The sequence below is a fragment of the Sarcophilus harrisii genome, chromosome 2 (genome assembly GCF_902635505.1).
Source record: "Sarcophilus harrisii chromosome 2, mSarHar1.11, whole genome shotgun sequence".
Taxonomy (NCBI): Eukaryota; Metazoa; Chordata; class Mammalia; order Dasyuromorphia; family Dasyuridae; genus Sarcophilus; species Sarcophilus harrisii.
In genome coordinates this window covers 411,854,925-411,881,107 of record NC_045427.1, presented here as the reverse complement: position 1 = coordinate 411,881,107, position 26,183 = coordinate 411,854,925, and positions in this window count along the sequence as shown.

Here is a 26,183-nt window from a genome sequence, read left to right as displayed (position 1 = left end):
TTTTTAAAAGATGAAGAAACAGGTCTAGAGAAGGTAAGTGATTTGGCCAAAATTAAAAAGAATGGTAGCAATTGTAAAATTGTAAATTTATAAATTGTAAAAATGTTCAGTGATATGGATGGCATCAGTAGTAGTAGTGATAACAACAATGTTTATAGTAATAACAATAGCAGTAGTGAGTAGAGATAATAATGATGGTGGTAATGCTAGTAATTATATATATATGCATATAATTATATATATTATATATGTATATGTGTATGTATACATATATGTATATATGTTATATATATTTTTTCTTGCTCAATTATTTCAGTGGTGTCTGACTTCATTATTCAATTTGAGAGTTTCTTGAAAAAAATACTGAATTGGTTTTACATTTCTTTCTCCAGCTGATTTCACTGATGAGGAAACTGAGGCAAACACAGCTAAGTGACTTGCTCAGGATTATATACTAGTAAGTGTCTTGAGATCTTCAGATTTAAACTCAGGAAGATAAGCAGAATCAAGAAAGCATTGTATACAATAAGAGCAATATTGTTTTAAGAACAACTATGAGTGAATAAGTTATGTTCTCTATTTTAAAATCCTAAATTAAGTATAAAGGCCATAAGAAGAAAGATTCTATCTGCATCTGAAGAAAGATAAATAGAAGTAGGTAAACAATATGTGTGTATGTATATATGTATATACATACACTTATTTATGTCTAATAATCATCTCTAAGGTAGGTGGGAGGGAAGACAAAAGAGGGAAAATAAATTGACATGATTACTTTGTTGTATATTTAAAAATAGTTGTGAATATAGATTTGTAGTTTTGTGTACAATCATCTTTTTTGTATGTTGCTATGAAAATTCTTGCTTTATTTCATAAATTAAATTTTTTAAAAAGATTTTAAAAAGAAGGAAAGAAAACTCAACAGTGGCCACTGGATTGGAAAAAATCTGTTTATCCTCCAATCCTAAAGAAAGGCACTGCCAAGAAACATTCAGATTAGCAAACAGTTGCATTTGTTTCATACACCAGCAAGATTACACTTAAAGATGCTACAATTTGACTCTAATTTATAAGAAATCAAGCCATTCTCCAATTGATAAATGGCAAAGGATATGAACAGACAATTTTCAGATGATGAAATTAAAACTATTACTACTCATATGAAAGTGTTCCAAATCACTATAAATCAGAGAAATGCAAATTAAGACAACTCTGAGATACCACTACACACCTGTCAGATTGGCTAAGATGACAGGGAACGATAACACGGAATGTTGGAGGGGATGCAGGAAAACAGGGACACTAATGCATTGTTGGTGGAATTGTGAATACATCCAGCCATTCTGGAGAGCAATTTGGAACTATGCCCAAAAAGTTATCAAACTGTGCATACCCTTTGATCCAGCAGTGTCTCTACTGGGATTATACCCCAAAGAGATACTAAAAAAGGGAAAGAGACCTGTATGTGCCAAAATGTTTGTGGCAGCCCTGTTTGTAGTGGCCAGAAGCTGGAAAATGAATGGATGCCCATCAATTGGAGAATGGTTGGGTAAATTGTGGTATATGAATGTTATGGAATATTATTTTTCTGTAAGAAATGTCCAGCAGGATGAATACAGAGAGGATTGGCGAGACTTACATGAACTGATGCTGAGCGAAATGAGCAGAACCAGGAAATCATTATATACCTCAACAACGATACTGTATGAGGATGTATTCTGATGGAAGTGGATTTCTTCAACAAAGAGAAGATCTAACTTAGTTTCAATTGATCAAGGATGGACAGAAGCAGCTACACCCAATGAAAGAACACTAGGAAATGAATGTAAACTGCTTGCATTTTTGTTCTTCTTCCTGGGTTATTTATACCTTCTAAATCCTATTCTCCCTGAGCAACAAGAGAACTGTTCAGTTCTGCACACATATATTGTATCCAAGATCTACTGTAACCTATTTAACATGTATAGGACTGCTTCCCATGTTGGGGAGAGGGTGGAAGGAGGGAGGGGAAAAATCGGAACAGAAATGAGTGCAAGGGATAATGTTGTAAAAAATTACCCTGGCATGGGTTCTGTCAATAAAAAGTTATTTAATAAAAAAAAAGATGCTACAATTTAGGCTTCAGCATTATATAAACTGAAGATTCCCAAAAGTTCAAGCTGGTTTTCAAAGAGGCAGAGGAACTAGATACCAAAGTGTGAGCATTTGCTTGATTATGGAGAAAGCAAGGAAGGCTTACAAAAGCATCTACTTCAGCTTCATTGATTGCTTTACTTTTAAGCCTTTGATTTTGTGGATCATAACAAAATGTGACAATCCCTCAGAGGTAGAAGTTCAAGATTGTTTTACTTGTTTCCTGAGAAACCTGTTTGTGGGGCAAGAAGCAACAGTTAAAACTAAATATGAAATAAATGACTGATTTAAGAATGGAAAAAGAGTATGATAAGGCTCTATATCGTCAACCTATTTATTTAACTCACATGCAATAACATTGACAACAATGTTCAGATTGAAGCAAAAATCTTTACTACTAACCCATTCTCTTTTCTCACACCCTCACAGGTGTGCCTCAGGAAAGGTATTGGGATTCAACATGAATGCTGATAAGGGTGAAGGCTGATAAAGGTGGCTCTGTGGATAGAGCATTAAGTGTGGAGTTCAGGAAGACTTTGGAATCCAGCTTCAGACACTTGCTAGCTGTGTGATCCTGGGTAATTCATTTAAACTCTACTTGCTTTATTTTCCTGGAGAAAAAATGGCAAACCACTTCAGTGCTTTTGCTAAGAAAAGCCCATGGACATACTATGGTCCACAGGGTCAAAAAAGTCAAATATAACTAGATGACTGAACAACAACAAATGCAGAGTACATCATGAGAAATGCCAGACTAAGGTTAATAAGTCAAAGGACTGAATTAAAGTTGCCAAGGAAATATCAACAATCTCAGATATATACAGATGATATATATACAGATATATACAGATGATACCACTACAATGGGCAAAAGTGAAGAAGAATTAAGAAATCCCTTGATGAAAGTGAAAGAAGAGAATAAAAAACTGGCTTGAAGCTTTACATAAAAAAACCCTCAACTTCATCTAAAATTTTGGCAATTGGTATTATTACTTTTTAGCAAATAGAGGGAGAAGAAATGAAAATTGTACCAGATTTTATATTCTTGGGCTCAAAGGTCACTTCAGATAGCATCTTCAGCAATGAAATTAAAAGATGCTTGCTCTTTGGAAGGAAAACTATGGCAAATCTGGACAGCATACTAAAATACAGAGACATAAATTTACCAATAAAGGTCTTCATTGTCAAAGCTATATATTTTTTTCCACTTGAAATGTATGACTAAGAGTTGGACTATAAAAAAAGCTAATTTCTGTAAAGAACACTTTCAAATTTCTGGAAAATACTTTTGAGAATCCTTAGGACATCAAAGGAGTTGAATCAGTGAATACTTTAAAAAAACACTTCAGACTGTTCACTAGAAGATCAAATAGTGAAGCTGAAACTTAAATATTTTGGCCACATAGCAAGATGACTGGACTTATTGAAAAAAACCTGATGTTGGGAATGATTGAAGTCAAAAAGTGCATTGTAGAGGATAAGATGGATAGACAGTGTCATAGAAACAAAAAACATAAACTTGGACATACTTTGAGAATGGAGAATAGACAGATCTGGTGTCCTATGATCCATGGGTTCACAAAGAGTACAACATGACTGACCAACAAGAACAAAATAGTGGTAATAGGAGCAGTATCTCCTATTACTTATAGTTCCTATGTTGATTGAAAGTTTGCTAAGTACTTTCCACACTTTAACTCAGCTGATTCTTATCATAACCCTGTGAGGCTGTCCATGTTATTGTCTCAGATTATTTCACAGATAGAACATCTGAGTGTAGGAGAGATTAAATGACTTCTGAATTGTTACACTGTGAGGACTTTAATTGGGCTTTCTGATTCCAAATCCACAAGCATATATCAAAGTACTTCTTAGAAGTTAAAGGGACAAGTTTAATAGAAGAATTTCAAAGGAAATTTTGAAGTCCTGGGAATACAACAATGTTTATACATTTTCCACCATAGATCTTTCTCAGTGTTTTAACTATCTAAAATAATGGCATTTTACCAGCTTTGGAAAAAAAAATTCTCAGGCTTTCTATAACACCTTTATTTTTTTGGGGGGAGGGTGGTAAAACTGAGATGAGAAGGCAGAGATTCCTCTGACATCTGCCATACAAGCTTATGAGAGATAAATTTCATGGACCATCAGAGAAGGCTTTTAAAGGAAGTGATACATTTTGACTCTGGTGATAACCAGTTGTTTCTTAAGTTCTATATTATTGTCATGGATACCAACATTCTCCAGTCACCTCAGATTGGAACTTAGCTGTCTTCTATAGATTCCTCATTCTCACCTTTTCATTTCTCACCTGGCTGCACTACTTTGGGACTTTCTTTGACCATTCCCCTGGAAGGTCATTATTTAGAAAACCTAATCATCCTACAAATTTTCATCACTCTTGGTACTTTACTACATTACCACTCTGTCTCTCTGATGAGAGGGTGAAATCATAAACTTTTTTTTATTATAGCTTTTTATTTACAAGATATTTGCATGGGTAATTTTTTAGCATTGACAATTGCAAAACCTTTTGTTCCAATTTTTCCCCTCCTTCCCCCCATCCCTTTCCCTAGATGGCAGGTTAATCAATATATGTTAAATATGTTAAAGTTTAAATTAAATACAATATATGTATACATATCAAACAGTTATTTGCTGTACAAAAAGAATCGGACTTTAAAATAATGTACAATTAGCCTGTGAAGGAAATAAAAAAATGCAGGTGGACAAAAATAGAGGGATTGGGAATTCTATGTAGTGGTTCATAGTCATCTCCAAGACTTCTTTCGTTGGGTGTAGCTGGTTCAGTTCATTCTGCTCTATTGGAACTGAATTGGTTCATCTCATTGTTGACGAGGGCCACATCCATCAGAATTGATCATCATATAGTATTGTTGTTGAAGTATATAATGATCTCCTGGCCCTGCTCATTTCACTCAGCACAAGTTCATGTAAGTCTCTCCAGACCTTTCTGAAATCATCCTGCTGATCATTTCTTACAGAACAATAATATTCCATAATATTCTTATACCACAATTTATTCAGCCATTCTTCAATTGATGGGCATCCACTTAGTTTCCAGTTTCTGGCCACAGAAACAAAGAGGGCTGCCACAAACATTCTTGCACATACAGGTCCCTTTCCCTTCTTTAAAATCTCTATGGGATATAAGCCCAGTAGGAACACTGCTGGATCAAAGGGTATGCACAGTTTGATAACTTTTTGAGCATAGTTCCAAATTGCTCTCCAGAATGGCTGGATGTATTCACAATTCCATCAACAATGTATCAGTCTCCCAGTTTTCCCACATCCCCTCCAACATTCTGCATTATCTTTCCCTGTCATTCTAGCCAATCTGCTAAGTATATAGTGGTATCTCAGAGTTGTCTTAATTTATATTTCTCTGATTAATAATGACTTGCAGCATCTTTTCATATGGCTAGAAATAGTTTCAATTTCTTCATCTGAGAATTGTCTGTTCATATCCTTTGACCATTTATCAACTAGAGAATGGCTTGATTTCTTATATAGTAGAGTCAATTCTCTATATATTTTGGAAATGAGGCTTTTTCAGAACCTTTGACTGTAAAAATGTTTTCCCAGTTTATTGCTTCCCTTCTAATCTTGTCTGCATTAGTTTTGTTTTTACATGAAATTTTCAATTTGATATAATCAAAATCTTTTATTTTGTGATCAATAATGATCTCTAGTTCTTCTTTGGTCATAAATTCCTTCCTCTTCCACATGTCTGAGAGGTAAACTATCCTATGTTCTTGTAATTTATTTATAATCTCATTTTTTATGCCTAGGTCATGAACCCATTTTGACCTTATCTTGGTGTATGGTGTTATGTGTGGGTCAATGCCTAGTTTCAGTCATACTAATTTCCAATTTTCCCAGCAATTTTTGTCAAACAGTGAGTTCTTATCCCAAAAGCTGGGGTCTTCAGGTTTGTCAAACACTAGATTATTAAAGTTATTGCCTATTTTGTCCTTTGAACCTAACCTATTCCACTGATCAACTAGTCTATTTCTTAGCCAATACCAAATGGTTTTGGTAACTGCTGCTTTATAAAATAATTTAAGATCTGATACAGCTAGGCCACCTTCATTTGGAAATCATAAACTTTAAAACCTACAATTAAGGAGAGAGCTCAGCTCAGAAAATCTTATTCTTTACTTGACTGCTCTACTTTGAGACTTCTGTTACTTATCCAACACTCTCCCCTCCCCCCCAATCAAATAAAGATGTTGCCCCCTCTCCCTTTTCTATTTCTTTTGTGTGTTATCTTCCTCATTTAGGTTATAAGATCCTTGGGGCCTGGGTCTATCTTTCTTTATATATTTATATTTCCAGTGCTTAGCATAATGCTTTTCAGTTAATTGAAGATAAATGACTTACCCCTTCCAACCAATCAGTTGTCAAGTTCTGTCTTTTTTATCACTGGAATGTCTAGATTTCAATCTAGGGTGACTAGAAAATGATGGTATCCTTGACAATAATAGAGAACTTAAAAAACAACTGGGTATCCCCAGAATCAATATGTATCACTTTCTTTAAAAGACTTCTCTGATTCTCATTTCATCCGGGGTCATCTCCAGTCCTCCTGATCTACATCTTGCCATTGGATCCAGATGGCTCTAGAAGGGAAAGTAAGGCAAGTGACCTTTCACAGGTCCCCCTCACTTAAATCCATTTCATTTGCATGCCATGGAATCACCTCCCCAATGTCATGGTCCTCTTCAAGATAGAAGGACAAACAACAACCTCTGTGATAAGCCATGAAATTTACCCTTCATAAGCATTTATGGTAGATCTCAGAGGAATTTCAGTTTCCTTTTCTCCTTGGACACTGATAGCAACCTGGTCCATGTCCTCATCTCCTCGCGCATTACTATTATAATAACCCATTGGTTGCTCTCCCTTATTCATCTCCTTCTCCGTCTATCTCCCACTTAGCAGTCAAATTGATCTAAAAAAGCAACTCTGAGCCCATTGCCACCTATCCCTGCCACTTTTCAGTAAATTACAATGATTCCCTATCACTTGTAGAATAAAATTTTTTAAAAATTCTCTGTTTGGTTTTAAAAGTCCTTTGTAATCTGAGCCGCTCCCACCTTTCCCTTCTTACCTCTTCTTTAAACCATACACTTTGAAACCTATGCATCTACTGGCTTCTTTCCTGTTCCTCAAACAAGATACTCCATCTCTTAACTTTGGGATTTTCAATGTCTTTCTCCCATCTTTGGAACTTTTTTCTTCCTTATTAGTTCCTCCAATCTCCTTGGTTTCTTCAATTCTCTACTAAAGTACAACCTTCTCCAAGAAACCTGTCCCAGTTCTCATTAATCTTAATGTCTTCCATCCAAGATAATCAATATCTCCTATATATATTGTTTGTTTATAGTTTGCATATTGTCTCTCCCATTAGATTATGAACTTCTTCAGAGTGGGGAATTTTCTTTTGAGTTTTGCTTTTAATTTTGCCCCAAGTGATGCATAGTAGCTGTGAAGACCGAGTTAGCACCCTGGATGCCTTAGAATCAGCTGGAGTCAGGATAAGCAAAAGTCTTTGGTCTTTATTCTTGGTCTTTAGGGGTAGAAGTGAACAAGATGGAAGCAGGATTTCTATGACCTTCCTTCTCCTCCTCTCCCACCAAAAGTGACCCTGGCTTGTCTTACTTCACCCCCTAATCCTTCCCACCATCTCTGTATACACCAAAAGATTGAACCAGCACAGAATAGGGGAAAGGCCATTTTCCAAGCAGATGCTAATAGAGTATTGTCCAATTAGTAATTAGTCTTAAGTGCTCGTTGTCCAATCTCAGTGCATCAACTCAGAGTTTCAGCCCTTTACAGTAGCCACTTAAAAAATGCCATTCAGGACTGATTGGTTACTCAGTGATCATAGAAGTGTAATAATAGATCAGTCTTAGAGATCAGCTAGCTCAATCTATTCATGTGACAAATGAGACCAGAAGGAAGAAATGATTTACTTGCTCACATAACTGGTATGTGTCAAGGACAGAACCTGAACCCACATTTTCCTGACACAAAAGCTAACTCCCTATCTACCAGGAAATATAGCCAGTTAAATTTTACTTCCTTTATGAATTTTTGGGGGGTGGGAGAGTAGGCAGTGAAGCAGTGTCTAAAAGTCTTCAAATCATATCCTTACAGACTTGTTCTACCTTAGGGAAAAAAAAAAAGTTTGAAATCACTCTCATATCAAGACAATTTTTGAGCTCATTTTGAATTTGAGTGGGTATTAATTATATTAAAAAAAAAAACACCTTATACTGATCTTGTTATTTTTTTCTCCCCTCCTCCAGTGACCATCCAAGATCCAATTTCTCAGGTTTTTTCTCTATATACCAACAAAAAACATTTTCCAAATCCTGTAAAATTTTGCTTTCTGTAAGCCATAACAGAAAGAAATGGCATTAAGAGATATAATTTTATGTACAGGATAACAGATTTCTAGTTGGAAGGAGTCTTAGTGGTCACCTAGTCATTTTTAAAATAAATAATATTTAATAAGTTTGAAAGGTAAGTAAATATGCATAAATTAAGTTTCAACTCTGTGCCCAGTGCTGTGCTAGGTAATAAGTAAACTAAAGCAAAATATAACAGTACCTGATTGTAAGGAATTATTATTCAAGGAACTATTATGTGGCTTAAGTCTGATTGGGATAGGCTTTACATTCTGAAAAAAAATATATTTTTTTTTATTTTATTTTATGCCAGAGATAGCAAAGAGCTGCAAAAACGTTTTAAGTAGAAACTGATGTGGTCAAATCTGTGATTTAGAAGCATAGATTTGTTAGCTGTGAGCCACCTATTATCTCTGGGCCTTAGTTAACATGTTAAGGAATTGATCTAGATGACTTTTAAGCTCTATTCCAGCTTTAACTTTGTATGATTTTCAGCATTATTATATTATCTCACTCACACAAGTAGGAAAATACATTAGAAAAGTCATAGGATCACAGAGGCCATCTAACCCAACTCTACTTACTTACTTACTGAAAAGAAGTAGTTTACCCAAAGTCAAATAAGAAAATCAAGACTTCTTAGTTCAAGGCTGCTATTCTTTTCAGTATATCATACTGCTTTCCTTAAGTAGCTAGGCTGTACTATCTTAATCTTTTGCAACTTTTACACTGAAAAGACTGAATTATTGTACAACAATATACCCTAGCATTTCCATTGGGTGCGCATTGTCTTTTTCTCATCTGCGTTTAAATATAGATAAATAGATACATGCACAAATATATACATATATATACATATATATACACACACGTGTGTATATTTGTATAAGTATATATGTATATATGCACATATATGTATTCATCTTTTTCCATCATAGTATTGGCAGCTAGTTAGCAGAGTATTTTCCTGATTTATAGCATGTTCAGTAGTAAATGATGGGTGTCATGTATATAGGTGTCATCAATAAGACTTGGCTCCCTTATTAATAGTTGGCTGGCAAACAGTAATAACTATCTCTATCCTCCCACTCTTGGTTTTTACTTGAGTTCTATTACTTTCAGTAACTAATACCCTAGGTTATATATATATGTATATGCATATGTATATATATATTATTTCAATGCTAACAAAAGTGTTCGGTCTCTGTGATAATAGCAGTGACTGACATTGTTTCAAAGCAGATTTTTAAAAAGGCTTGGTCTTGACATTTATTCTGCAAGTGGGTGTTGTTTATTGCTGAGCAATTAGAACATATATTAACATAATATCACTCCTCAACTTGAAAAATCTTTAAGAGTTCTCTGTGAACAGATTCCCAAGAGTTCTCTCCTGTTCCTTTCCTTTGTCTTTTCTGATTTTCCACCTCCACACCCATCCACCCACCTACCTTTAAATATGCTATTTCAAATTTAGAGTTGGAGAAACTTTGTTTAATATAAGTCATAAAAAAGGAGATATTCTTCCAGGGTAGAAGCAGGCCACAGCACCTGTATTCTAAAACAAAACAAAACCAAAAAAAAAATTGAAAACTTGTTTTTTTTAATCCCTCTTTTAAATCTTGGAACAGAATGAGAAATGTGGGCTACAAAGGACCAACACAATAGTTGGAATGAATAAAAGAACTGGTTTTCCATCTATTTCCCACTTCTGCCAAAGACCTTAAATTTTTTTTTTTGTTTGTTTTTTTGCTAAGGCAATAGGGGTTAAGTGACTTCACCCAGGGTCATACAGCTAGGAAATATTGTGTCTGAGGGCAGATTTGAACTCAGGTCCTCCTAACTTCAGGGCCAGTGGATAGAGCACTATCCACTGTACCACCTAGCTGCCCCAAAGGCCTTAAGTTTTAAAAACTACCAACATCTTCAATCAATCCCTAAACCCTAAGGATTTGATTCTGTTTTTATATTCATAGAACCACAAATTTTTAGTGTGAGTTTAGAGAATTAAGAAGAATTAGGTTGGTCAGAATTGTGGAGATGCAAATTTTATCCTGCTTTGAGAAAACATGCCCTTACTTATTAGAGTCAGAAGGGATGCCTCATGCCACTGATTGGGAATGTTGTATAGAGAATTCTTTATCAGACTGGACTAAATAAGTAATCTCAAAGATTCCTACCATGTCTGAGATAATGCAAGTTTATGTTTCTAAATTGGTCTAAGTAGTCCAGATTGTCCTTGGGAAAATGTCTACTGATCTTTCTTAACTGAAACAAAGAATCATCTTTTTAAAAATATCATTTTTCTGCTGATATTATGTGACTATGAGTTATTAAAAATTGAAATCAAAGATCAACCGAAGGGCAATAGAGTAGTGTGAGTATGAGAAGGTAGCATCATATTACCAATAAGGAATACATAGAAAAAGCAATGGAAAGGACATCAACAAAGAATTGTATTAGCAAAATCACAAGGCAAGAAAACCAGTGGAGAACAAATGACTTCCATTAGTATCATCTATTCATCATGAGAATTAGAAGATGATGTATACATCTCCTCAGACAAACTTTTAAGAAAACATGGACAAAAATTTCACAGAGGAGCAGGCATGGGTAGGTTATAATTTGAATTGATGATATTATAAATCCATTGCAGTACTGGAGACGTAAATTGTCATCCATTTTTGAAGAGGATCAAAATGACATCACTATGTTATAATTGAGTTACAGTGTGTCTGAATGTGGCTGATCAGACCAATAGGAGGTCAAAATGCTCCTCCACAGGTCAGACACAAGTAGTTAATATAAACATTTGGGGTAACTTCTCTAATTTTGCATACTTCATGTTTCGTTTGGGCTAATTCAATTAGACTTTGCTCATAGAGCACAGCACCTTCTTTGATGAGAGCCCACCATACTGTGTGGTCCTCTGGAAATGTCTCCCGTGTCATACAATCAGTTCTTAAGAACAAAAGTTCTTAAAAGACACTTTTGCAGTACTGGAGATTTAAGTTACACAGGAAGGAAATAGAAGAACCAGGATTCAAAATTAAAATTCTCTAAATATCTCATCAATATTACAAGACAGATTAGAAATTTAGGGATATCCTTTTCTTTTTACTTGTAACATAAGTTACAAACTATACTATGAATCCTTGAGCAATATTGTGAAATTGGCAAATTGGCAAAATTGTCTTGAGCACTTAGTGTCTCCCATACTTCTAGAAAAATCTAGTCTCAGATTTTTGACATCTGAGAATTAAAAAGGACCACAGAAATCATCTAGGTATAGAATTATAGAATTATATCTCTGACTTAAAAATTCAGTCATTTTTCAATTATTACTGAGTTATGTGGGTATATTGGATTATTGAGTTTATTGATGTTTATGAGGTCTCCACATACTCTATGACCACCCTCTCACCCCCCGCCACCACACACATTTTCACCTGGTCCTTTGGGCTCATACCATAAAGATGAGAACCAAATCTGCCCATTTGGCCTTGGTGTCTTTCCTGAGCTTTACTTCTGTAACTTCAGCTATCTGTGGTATGTCTCTAATATGAACTCTTTAAAGGGAAAGGAAAAGGAAGGATATATGGATTTATTAAGTACATACTATGTGCCAGGCACTGTACAAAGATTTGATCCTCAAAACAACCCCAGGGAATAAATGCCAGAATTATCCCCATTTTTCAGTTGAAAAAACTAAGGCAAACATGAATTAATTAACTTGTCTAAGGTCACACAGTTAGTGCCTTAGACCACATTTAAACTCAGGACTTTTTAACCCTATTTACTGCATCACCTAGTTGTCTAGATGAGAAGGAATGAGAGCTTGAGCTATAGTTGTGATCACATTTGTAGAAAGAAGAGGCAATTTCTTTTTTTATTATTTTTTATTAATAACTTTTTATTTACAAGTTACATGCATGGGTAATTTTACAGCATTGAGAACTGCCAAACCTTTTGTTCCAATTTTTGCCCTCCTTTCCCCCACCCCCTCCCCTAGATGGCAGGATGACCAATACATGTTAAATATGTTAAAGTATAAATTAAATACAAAATAAGTATACATGTCCAAACCATTACTTTGCTGTACAAAAAGAATCGGACTCTGAAATAGTGTACAATTACCTGTGAAGGAAATAAAAAATGTAGGCAGACAAAAATATAGGGATTGGGAATTCTAAGGATGGTTTTTAGTCATCTCCCAGAGTTCTTTCGCTGGGTGTAGCTGCTTCAGTTCATTATTGCTCCATTGGAACTGATTTGGTTCATCTCATTGCTGAAGATGACCAGGTCGATCAGAATTGATCATCATATAGTATTATTGTTAAAGTAAATAATGATCTCCTGGTCCTGCTCATTTCCCTCAGCATCAGTTCATGTAAGTCTCTCCAGGGCTTTCTGAAATCATCCTGCTGGTCATTTCTTACCGAACAATAATATTCCATTATATTCATATACCACAATTTATTCAGTCATTCTCCAATTGATGGGCATCTACTCAGTTTCCAGTTTCTGGCCACTACAAAGAGGGCTGCCACAAATATTCTTACACATACAGGTCCCTTTCCTTTCTTTAAGATCTCTTTGGGATATAAGTCCAGTAGTAACACTGCTGGATCAAAGGGTATGCACAGTTTGATAAGTTTTTGAGCATAGTTCCAAATTACCCTCCAGAATGGTTGGATGTATTCACAATTCCACCAACAATGTATTAGTGTCCCTGTTTTCCCACATACCCTCCAACATTGCGCATTATCTTTCCCTGTCATTCTAGCCAATCTGACAGGTGTGTGGTGGTATCTCAGAGTTGTCTTAATTTGCATTTCTCTGATTAATAATGACCTGGAGCATCTTTTCATATGGCTAGAAATAGTTTCAATTTCTTTATCTGAGAATTGTCTGTTCATATCCTTTGACCATTTATCACTTGGAGAATGGCTTGATTTCTTATATGAGGCCTTTATCAGAACCTTTGACAGTAAAATGTTTTCCCAGTTTATTGCTTCCCTTCTAATCTTGTCTGCATTAGTTTTGTTTGTTCAAAAACTTTTCAATTTGATATAATCAAAATTTTCTATTTTGTCATCAGTAATGATCTCTAGTTCTTCTTTGGTCATAAATTCCTTCCTAAGAAGAGATAATTTCAAAAGATGAGGAAGCACAATCAATAGGATACTTCAATTCATGGATTGTAATGGGCTGAAACTGAGTTGATGCACTGAGCTCCGAGCACTTAAGGCTAATTACCAATTGGACAATACTCTATTAGTATATGCTTGGAGAAAGAATGGCCCTGCCCACTACTCTGTGTAGGTTTTATCTGTGGAGAAATTGAGGCAAGATTCAGAGGGTGGAGTAGGACAAGAGAGGTGGACTCTGGCTGATTTTAAAGTATCTAGGTTGCTAATGTAGTCTTCACAATGGACTATGCAGAGAAAATGCCCAAGACAAGCCCAAAGTTTCTAGGCTGATTGACTAAGAGAAAGAATTTTTTTAATATACTTGATCAAACTTGGAAATGGGATGAATTTATTGGAGGAGGGGAGCAAAATGAGTTCAGTTTAATATATGCAAAGTTTGATAATGGACAGATTTTCTGGCTAAGGGACTAATAGTCAGGAGTCTAAATATCTAATTGTTATAATATGGGGGGAGAGTAGGAGAGAAGAAGAAGTAACCATTTACAGAGACTATTATGTACTTCTCTGTGTTACTGTCACCAAGCTCCTCTAGCACTATAGACATTTCAAACTTTGTCATCACTGAACAATTGGAATTGGTTTGAATCATCTCATTGTGGAAGAGAGGCACGTCCATCAGAAGTGATTATCATACAATCTTGTTGTTGCAGTATATATATTTCTGTTGAAATGAGTTCTGCTCATTTCACTTAGCATCATTTCACATAAAGTCTGTCCAGGATTCTCTGAAATTATCCTGTGGTTGTTTCTTACAGAACAATATTATTCCATAGCATTCATATACCATAACTTATACAATCATTCTCCAATTAATGAGCAACCACTCAGTTTCCAGCTTCTTGCTACTACAAAAAGGGCTGCCACAAACATTTTTGCACATATGGATCCCTTTCTCTCCTTTAAGATCTCTTTGTGTTATAAGCCCAGTAGAAACAGTGCTGGATCAATAGTTATGCGCAGTTTGATAACTCTTTGAGAACAGTTCCAAATTGCTCTCCAGAATGTTCCAATCTGTTCACAGTTGCATCAGCAATATATGTGTTCCAGTTTTCCCACATTTCCTCCAACATTCATCATTATATTTTCCTGTCATCTTAACCAATCTGACAGGTGTGTAGTGGTATCTCAGAATTGTCTTAATTTTCATTTCTCTGATCAATAGTGATTTGGAGCACTTTTTCATATGACTACGAATAGTTTCAATTTCTTCATCTAAAAATTATCTGTTCATATCCTTTTTTTTTTTTAATTTATCAATTGGAGAATGGCTTGAACTATTATAAATTTGAGTCAATTCTCTATATATTTTAGAAATGAGGCCTTTGAATGTAAAAAATGTTTACCCAGTTTATTGTTTCCCTTCTAATGTTGTCTTCATTAGTTTTGTTTGTACAAAAACTTTTAAGTTAATATAATCAAAATTATCTATTTTGCAATCCTCTTTGGTCACAAATTCCTTCTTCCTCCTCAGATCTGAGAGGTAAACTATCCTATTTTCTTCTAATTTGTTTATGATACCATTCTCTATGTTTAGATCATGAATCCATTTTGAGCTTATCTTGGTATATGATATTATGTGTGGGTTAACGCCTGGTTTCTGCCATATTAGAATCCAATTTTCCCAGCAGTTTGTATATATATATATATATATATATATATATATATATATATATATGTATATGTATATATATATAATATTTTTTTTTGGTCAAATAGTTAATTCTTATCCAAAAAGCTGGGGTCTTTGGGTTTGTCAAACACTAGATTGCTATAGTTATTGACTATTTTGTTCTGTGTACCTAACCTATTCCACTGCTCAGCTCAATTGCTCTATTTCTTAGCCAGTATCAAATGGTTTTGATGATTACTGTTTTGTAATATAGTTTTAGACCTGGTATAGCTAGGCCACCTTTATTTGCTTTTTTTTTTTTTTTTTTTTTCATTAATTCCCTTGAAATTTTTGACCTTTTGTTCTTCCAGATGAATTTTCTTGTTATTATTTCCAGGTCAGTAAAATAGTTTCTTGGGAGTTTGATTGGTATTACACTAAATAAATAGATTAGTTTGGGTAGTATTGTCATATTTATTATATTCGCTCAACCTATCCAAGAGCACTTGATATTTTTCCAGTTGTTTAGATCTGACTTTATTTATTTGGAAAGTGTTTTGTACTTTTGCTCATATAGTTCTTGATTTACCCTTGGCAGATAGATTCCCAAATATTTTATATTATCAACAATTATTTTAAATGTAATATCTTTTCGTATCTCTTGCTGTTGGGTTTTGTTAATGATGTATAAAATTGTGATGATTTATGTGGATTTATTTTGTATCCTGCAACTTTGCTAAAGTTATAAATTATTTCTAACAAGTTTTTAGTTGATTCTCTAGGGTTCCTTAAGTATTCCATCACATAATCTGCAGAGTGATAATTTGGTTTTCTCATTTAGGGGGTTGTTTTTAAAAATAACATTAGATTCAAATAATTGGATAAATATGAATTATGCATGAGTAGGCAGGACCAATATAATAAAAATAACAATATTACCCAAACTGATTTATATCTTTAATGGCATACCAATTAAATTTACATTACTTTTACTCAATTGTAAGTGTAGAGCTATTAGCTTGTTTTTTGTCTATATTGTTTTTTGTTCATTTGTTTTATTTTCTTTGGTTATTTGTCTGATTTTTCATTATCCCTTTTGGGATTTTCTTGGCAGAGGGATTGAAGGAACTTGCCATTTCCTACTCTAACTCATTTTATAGGTGGAAAAACCGGAGCAAACAGGGTTAAGGGTCTTATCCAGGGTCACGCAGCTAGTAAATGTCTGAGATCAGATTTGAACTCAGAAAGATGAGTCTTCCTTGACTTAACATTCTCACTTTGCAACCTAGCTGAAAAAAATGTTAAAGCTCCTTGAAGACAAGGGATTTCATTTTTATCTCTGCATTTGTAGGATCACATACTTAAAGTAAGAAAAAAACTTTAGATAAAATTTTTTTCTAAGGTCTTCATTTTATACACACTTGAAGTCCAGAGATCTTAAAAAAAAAAAATGTGGCCAAAATCATACAGATGACAGAAGCAAGATTTGAACCTAGGCCCTTTGACTCCAAAGCCAGTGTTTTTTTGTTTTTTGTTTTTTTTTTTTTTTTCTCATTATTGTACTTACTTTTACAAAGTAATTGGTATGTAAATATTTGTTGAACTTATTTCAACTGTCAAGAAGTCAATATGATGTATTTGAAAAAAAACCAAAACAAAACACTAAATTAGCATCAGATTAGCTGATTTCAAATCCCAGCCCATCTCTTTTCTAAACCCCTCCTCCTTCCCTCCCCTCCTCTCTCTCTTTGTCTCTCTCTGTTTCTCCTCCCTCCCTTTCTCTCTCTCTCTCTCTCTCTCTCTCTCTCTCTCCCCCCTTGCCTTTTTCTCTATGTCTCTGTCTCTCTGTCTCTGTCTCTGTCTCTTTCCACCCCCCCCTCTCTCTTTGTTCCACACACTTTGTCTCTGTCTTTCTCTGTCTTATCTTTGTCATACACATTTTGTCTGCTTCTATCTGCCTCTGTGTCTGTCTCGGTCTCTGTTTCTTTGTCTTTGTCTCTCTCTGTGTGTTTGTGTATGTGTATATGTTTCTCTCTGTCTCTCTCACACACACCCACTTTAGTATAGTTGCCCAAATTTATGAGCATTTCCCAGAAATTCTCCATATAACCTCCATAAGTGTGAATTGTAAGTTTGCCGCCGTGTCCTTTCTTACCTACCCTGTCACAAAGTGATCTTTTGCTTTGAAGAAGCACTGTTTATCACTGACTGCTTTGTCCAGCATTCCCTACTATAAAGTATGTCCTAAAGTGATATTACACTATAGATTCTACAAATGGTTTGGAAAAGCAATTACTTTTAGACATCCATTTAAAAACCAAAAGAAGAAACTAACCACCCTTTCCTCAATATCCCATAGAATACTATAAATACAAGCTATTCTCTCTTAATCTATCACTTTTCAGAAAATTTCTGTGAAATAGATTTGTAAATAATAGGAGTCAGTTGCAATTATAAATATGGTCCTACTTAGTGCTAACAACAAAGAGGCAGTATGGATTGAAAGGAAGAAAACAGGATGTATTAATCTTCTAGTATGTGTCAGGTGTGGTGATCTCTTCTTTTCTAAAATAAGATCGTTCTCTGGGAGCAGATTTTTTGGGGAGGTTTCTGGAGGCAGCCTTCATTTCAATTCCAAGTAATAACCACCTCAAATGCAGCCAGGAGTTAAAATCCAGTTCTTTATTGTTTCTTCTAAAATAGCCCAGTAAGCTTTCCTTGTTCAGAGAGCTCTTGTTGCTAGTCCTTTATCTCTTCCAGCTTCTGCCTATCTCCAACTCTCTCTGAATCTTCTCAACTGAACTCTCCTGACTGAACTCAGCTCTTTTTATGCTCTTTTAGATGTATAAACTCAAAGATTGACTCCTCCTCCAAGAGTGGGATTATGGGAGGTGTGAATTCACAAAGTTACAAAGTTAACTTTGTGAATCTCCCGTACTTGTGAACTCCAATGTGTGAGCTCTAATGTGTAAATTTTCTTAAAGGTGTGAGCTCTAATGTGTAAACTCTTAAACATTGTTTCTATCAACTCTAATGACTTAACACTTTGTAAGGATTCCAACAGTCAGGCACTGTGCTGAATATTTTATAAATATTATTTCATTCAATCCTCACAACAACCCTAGGACATAGATAGGGTTATTATTCCCAATTTAGCATTGAGGACACTGAGGTAGATAGATGAAATGACTTGCTCGGTCATAAACTAGGAAGTGTCTAGGCTGGATTCAAATCAGATTTTCTTGAATTCAAATTTTATCTCAAGTCTTCAGGCCCACTTCTCTATCCACTGTGCTACCTAGCTGCAGTGGATAGAGCTGGGCCTGAAGTTAGGAGAGGCTTGGATTCAAATTCTATCCCTGATAACTTAATAGTTGAGGGATCTAAGATGATTTTTTCTTCAGACTGCTTGAGATCCCAGTACCTATAGTTACAAAGAACTTTAGATATCATCTAGTCTAAGTGCCTTCCCTCTCTACCTCTTGCCCCATTCTTTTGAAGGAAGAGGAAATAAAACATAAAGCAAATGGAAATTCACAGGAGATAAAATCCAAGAAAGGGATGTCAAATGTTTATATAGAAATGCTTAAAGTTTATGCAAACAACAACAGGAACTAGAAATGGTAAGATAAGGCAGCAAAACTGACCTTTTAGGTAGCATTGAAAGTTTGTGGTACAGAATACATGATTTGATTATGGCCTTAGATTGTTTACCTTATTCCATAGAAAAAGGATGGGGAAAGAGGAAAGAGAAATGATTATTAAGAACTTATTCTCATGTGTGTAAATCTAAGAATCAGAAAGGAGAATTATGAAAAAAAATAAAGAGGGGGACATCAATGGAGGGAGAAGTAGAAGAGATGTTGGACAGAAAAATAAATTAGTCAGATGAAGAGTGTAGGGAAAAGATCGCAAACCTAGCAGAGAGGCATGATATAGTAATGATAGGAGATTTCAATTATCCCAACATCTACTGGAGCTCTTTCTCTGTCCAAAACAAAGCAGAAACAACTTTTTGATCTTGTCATGGTGATAAGTCCATCCTTTAAAATATAGAAGAACCAACAAGGGAAAATTCTATTTGGGAATTACCAAGGAAGAACTACTTTCTGTAATGTACAGAATAGAAACTGTGGGGGCCAAAATAACTGTTCCATCCTTGAGTATGTGATGAAGAGAGGAAATCTGAGCATAGGAACCTTAAAATTTGGGAAAATGGATTTATGAGAGTTCAAGAGAAAAGAGAAAAGAACTTATTGACTAAATTATATTGGGAGAAGTAAGCCCTGGAGGAATGGAAGATACCAAATACTGAAATTCTGAAAATGCAAAGGTAAATTCAAATTCAATGAGGAGAATGGGATTTGACAAGGAAAAAAAAAACTTGGTTCCACAAGGAATTCAGCAGTAAATATATCTAAATAGAAATATATAGAAGAAAGAAACAAAATCAAGTCACAGAAAATGATTATGATTGTGGTGTGTGGTCTTATAAAATAGCATCAGGAATGCTACAGCTCAGAATAAAATGTTGGTGAGAAACATTAAGCACAGCAGTGAAATCAGGGTCAGAGCCCAACACCAGTGCAGCTTGGAACGTGGGCCCAGATGCAGCTCCTGCCTTAAAAGGGGTTCTGCTTCTTTGGTTCCAAATTTAGAGGTTCCTAGGTAATACTAACTTTTATAAAAGTACAAAAACAAAATTTGGTTCTTCAGTCTTGAAACTCAGAGAATTTAAATTTATGTACCATTTGCTGTTTCTATTTTTACCTAAATCCTGTACCAAATATAAGAATTTTTGAAAAAATTATGAGAACAACGGCAAAATGCATTCTTCTGTCATTTAAGATTGTCAGAAGGATACCCAACTTAGGGCTTAATTAGCTTTATGATTTCACTTAATCTTTCATTGATCCTTTATTTATAAATTACAACTGCCCATATTCTGGGGCTTCAGACATTCAGCAAATAACTGGTAGTCAACTCATCATTAATATGCTGAAATTACATGCTAAACTACTATATGTACTTTCATAATAACCAAGAATTTCAAATGAAAATTTAATATTATATATCATTATTATTTTCCCCTTTACAACAAAATATATTTTATTAAATTTTTAACATTTTTAAATATTTATTTTTATCATATCTTTTTAAAAGTCTAATTCATATGTAACAGCATCCAGATTTAAAAAGCTATTTTTTGTCTAACAGCATTTCTGTTATGTGGTCTCAAATTTCACAGTGTTAGAAAATTTAGAAATACAATAATGACACAAATAATATGTATTTAAAACCAGAACAAAACTTTAGTTAACATCTATTGCATTTCTAAATTATCTATTACCTTTGACATTTTAAAATCATTTTAGAGTTGTCAGGTATGGAAAAATTCCATTGAATTAAAGGAATAATAAAAATGTAACACTTAGCAAATGCTAGTCACTGTGTTAAACACTTTATAATAATTATATTATTTGATCTTCATAAGAACCCTGGGAGGTAGGTACTATTATTATGATTATTAATTTTAGAAAAAAGGAAACTAGGGCAAATAGAGGTAAGTAATTAGTCTAAGATTATACAACTAATACATTTCTTCAACCAGAATTTAAGTCATTTATCCACATTATTTCCAGCATTTTAAAAATGCCTGTATTTGGGAATCTGATCTAGTATGAAAACATTTAACAGGGAGAGGATCTCTTGACCTGGATGGGGGTCATAGGAGTTTCTTGGTTTAAACAATCTTTTCTCTTTTCATAGTCAGAAAAGTTAAGGAAGGATTAACAAGATGTTGCCCAAAAGTGTAAACTGTTTACCTATTTTTTTTTTCTTCACTCTGGGATTATTTTCTGATTTCTTTCATTTCTCTAGAACAACGAAGCTATCAATCCTATCATTTATTTTTTAACTTTAATAAAACTTAATCCTTATTTTTCCTTAAAATAAATTATACAGAGTGATACTCCAAAACTTACTAAGGTTTTTCAGAAAGGAATCATTTCCTGGAATCAATCCCAAGGCTGCAAGAATTCTCCCCTATAATCTACTACTCTTCAAATCCTTAATCTGATACAATGTTTGTTTTTAGTAGTTCCACAAATTTTGATTGTTTCATTTTATTTCTGTAATTCCTACAAAGCCAAAGCTGAAATAAAAGAAAACAACAACAACAAAAAAAAAAAAACATTCCCAAGACTCATTCATTTTTCCTTATAGTCCAACTCTTACAGTCACATTGTTATTGGGAAAACTATAGGTTTCACAATACACATTTCTGTTGGCAAGGAAGTGTCTCTACTTTTCAGTATGCTAAGTACATGGGCCATAGTTTTCATTCCAAGAAGCAAACATACTTTAGTTTCATGTGTGTGTATATATACAGACATAAATATTTCTGTATATATATATATATATATACACACACACACATGGATATGTATTGTTGAAAGATATATATATATATATATATATATATATATATATAATTATAGATAGATAAGGATATAGGTATAGGTGATTTTATATATATAACATATACACATGTGTGTGTTTGTGTGTGTATGCCTTCAATCTGCGCTCTGGCTGCTCTCATACAACCTCTAAAATTATGGTTGATCATTGTGTTGAGCAGTATTTCTAAGTTTTTCAAAGTTGACTTTAACATATTGTTATTGTAAACATTTTCTTCTGGTTCAAATCACTTCATTTTGAATCAGTTAATACAATGCTTCCCAGGGTTCTCTGAAGCCATCTCCATCATTTCTTACAGCACAATGTTGAAGTGTTTGTTTTATTCAATAAATAAAAAATTATTTAAAAAGTGGTATTTAATCATATTCATATGCCATAACTTGTTTAGTCATTCCCCAGTTTATGAATACCACCTCAGTTTTCAATTCTTTGTCACCACAAAAAAAGAGCTGCTATGAATGTCTTTTCCATATGGGTGTTTTTCCTCTTTCTTTGATTTCTTTAGGAGAATAGATCTATTAAAGATATCACTAGTTTATACATGGTTTATCTGGGGATTTTAAGCATAATTACAATTTCTTTATAGAATAGCTTTACTATTTATCAATAGGCAAATTATTCTATTATATTCCTATAAATATATTCTCATAAATTTGAATCAGTTCCCTAAATATCGTAGCAATGAGACCTTATCAGACACTTTATGTAAAGATTTCTTTTTAACCAATTTCCTTCTTTTCTTAAATTTAGGTGATTTGTATATATTTGTGTATAAACTTTTAAATTTTATATAATCAAAATTATCTATTTTATCTCTCATTAATCTCTACATCTTGTTTGATCATGAACTGCTTCCCTATCCAAAGATCAGATGGATAATTTCTTCTATGCTATGTAATTTGTTTATGAAGACACTCTATATCTAATTTTTCTACCCATTTGGAGATTGCTTTGGTATATGGGGTCAGTTGTTGGTCAACATTTGTTTATGTCAAACTACTTTCCAGTTTTTCCATTTTTTTGGTTATTAAATAGTGAATTCTCTAGATTTTCATGACAATCTTTTCTCTTGGTTCATCTACCCATCTGACTACTTCTTATTCATCTCTTTTACTAAACCTTCATCTAGGTCATGTCTACCACTATCTTCCAGAGCTCTTTCCCATATTTATTTATTGATCTCACTATCTCCCACGGATTCAATTATCATCTTTGCAGATTATCCTCAGATCTGTTTATCCAGTACTAGCCTCTCACCTTCCCTTTATTCTCATATCTGCAACTGCCCATTAGACAACCTGAATAGAATGTCCTATAGGTGTAATAAAGTATTTCAGTATTTCAAAACTGAATACATATTTTTCCAAAAAAAAACTCTCTTCTCTTCTTGACTTTCTGATTATTGTTAAGAGTATCACCATTCTTCTAATCTTCCAGGTTTGCAACCAAAGTGTCATACTTAAATCCTCACTCTCATCTCCTATATCCAATTAGTTGCTGAGTCTTATCATTTCTATCTCCATATGATATTTTATGTTTATTCCCTTATTTCCTTTAAAACTATCACATCCTGGTGCAGAACTTACCATTTCACCACTAGAGTATTTCAGTAAACTTCATGTCAGCTTCCCTGTATCATCTCATCTCACTATATTCCATCCTTCAATCAAATTGGTCTTCCTAAAATGCAAGTTTGACATCATACTTCCTCCTTCCCTGATCCATTTAGTAATATTTAATGCTGCTCTTTTACCTCCTGAATTGAATATAAATAAAATGTTCTGTTTGGTTTTTAAAAGTCCTTCGTAAGCTGTCCCTCTCCCACCTTTTTTAGGCCTTAAATGCCTTTGTCCCCTTCATTCTGCTATTTCTTTCTGTTCCTCTCACAAGATATTCCATCTCCCAACTCTGCATATTTTCATTAGTTATCTTTTCTTGGAATTATTTTTTCATCTCTGCTTCCTATCTTCTGTGGCTCTTTTTAAAGTGATATCTTACCTTTACCAAGAAAACTCTCCAAAATGTCCTTAATCTTGGCAACTTTCCTTTGAGCCTATATTCAATTTATTTTGCATATTTTTGTATTTTCTCCTGCATATTTTGTTTGTACTAACTGTTTGCACATTTTTCTTCTCATTAAACTGCATTTCTTGAAAGCAAGGACTGTTTTTTTTCCCCTTTTCTTTGCATCTTCATTATTTGGTGAAATTCCTGACACAGAGTAGGTCTTTAGTAAGCACTTATTAACTAACACTGTTGCTACATTTTTTCCCCTCTTTGGATTTTATAATGCCCATTAAAAACTTGCCTGATATATGAACTCTTGGTTGTACCTTATTACAACTTTATTGTTGCACAGTTATAGTGTTTCTCTCCTGTTTGTATCCTCTAATATGGGGAAGAATGAGAGAGAAAGAGGGAGAGAGAGAGAGATAGAAACAGACACAAAGAAAGAGACAGAGAAAAAAAGAGACTGAAAGAGAGGCAGACAGAGACAGAAGAAATTCATATATATATATATATACATACATACATACATATATATATATATATATATATATATATATATATATATATATATATAGAGAGAGAGAGAGAGAGAGAGAGAGAGAGAGAGAGAGAGAGAGATGAGAAGAGAGGGGGAGAGAAAGAAGAATGTTGAAGATCAATCCTACTTTTTACTTTGAAAAAATATGCCTTCCACCAACACATGAAACTTGTTTTAATAAAAAAAAAAAAAAGAAAAGTTGTCAGATAATGGATCAAAATGATGCGAGTTTTCTTTATTGAAAAAAAAAATTAAGAATCAATGAATACGATGATCCAAGATAATTCCAAAGGAATTAAATGTTTAAAAAAAATGTTATTCACCTCCAAAAAGAGAATCGGTATATTCTGAATGCAGATTGAAACATATTTTTACTTTTTTGTGTATCTTGTTTTTATTTTATTTTGGTGTGTGCATTCTTTTGTAACATGGCTCATATAGATATATTTTGCATGACTTCATATGAATAATTATTATCACATTTCTTTACTTCTCAAGTGTTGGAGAAGGGCAGGAAGGGAAGAGAATTTGAAATTTATTTTTTTTTAAATTGAATGTTAAAACTTTTTACATGTAACTTGGAAATATTTAATAAAATAAAAAAATATTTTTAAAAGGATCTCAAACATAAAAAGTGGTTAAAAAACACACTTGGAAGAACAATTGAATGAAGCTTAGGGGAAATCATTTGTTAAAATGATAAAAAAAAATTGGAAGAAGGGAGAAAATGAAGAAAACATTGCCAATGATTTTCTGAAAACCTATATAGTTATGAAATGTAAGAGCAATTCAAGATCTTTTATTTTATTTACATTTGTCCTTTTTTTCCTAGGAAAGGAAGAAAAAATTCTATATGCTCTAAATGGTATTCATAGGCTAAGGTTCTTCCAAGAAACTGCCAAAATGAAAAAAAAACAAAAATCAAGGCAAATGAATTTCAGGCATACTAACTGACCACTATTGAGTTATCAGGAAGATTTTTCTACAGGTGATACATTTTAAGTGAGTTAAATGAGCACCATTTTGATTGCTAAAAATGCATAATTAAATATAAAGCTATAATTTCCATTTTGAAAATGGATAAATGACAAAAAGCTGAAATCCTATCTGAAATTAACACACAAAAAATTGTACACTTCAGGTATATTTATGGACAGGACAGAAAAAAAAAGAGTCTTTTGTTATATACTATAAAAACACATCTTTACAGAGTGCTTTAAAGTTTCCAATATTCTTTCCCCACATGGTTAACTGCAACCTTATGATGTACTTCCTGTATTGTCATTCTGATTTTGTAGATGAGTAAAATGTCTCTTTCCTTGTTAATGTCATTCCTTGTTGACCCAAGTGTTATTATTATATCCAGTGGAGCAAAACAGAGATTTATGTTGTACTTACTATTCTATCTCCTCTCTACAAATTCAAGGAAGTCACTACTACCCACTCTGATCCTTAGTTTCTTCTTCTATAAAAAGAAGTAGTTAAATAGGATTATCTCTGGGGAACATTGCAGCCAAAAGTGTCTGCAATTCTATTTTGTTTCCAATTCAGGCCTCAGTGAACATGCCAGCAAAGAATCTGTCTTTATTTCTTCAAGTCAGCCTTAAAGGTCAAACTTGTCTCACCTTTTCTCTATGGCCATTGATGATTCCAACATCCATCATTCTGTCCAAATGTTCCCTAAACACTTCTTTTTCCTGCCTGTGCTATCTCTTGGGGTTTTAATCTCCACAAGTTTATTATATGACATGTAAAGTTGGATAGCT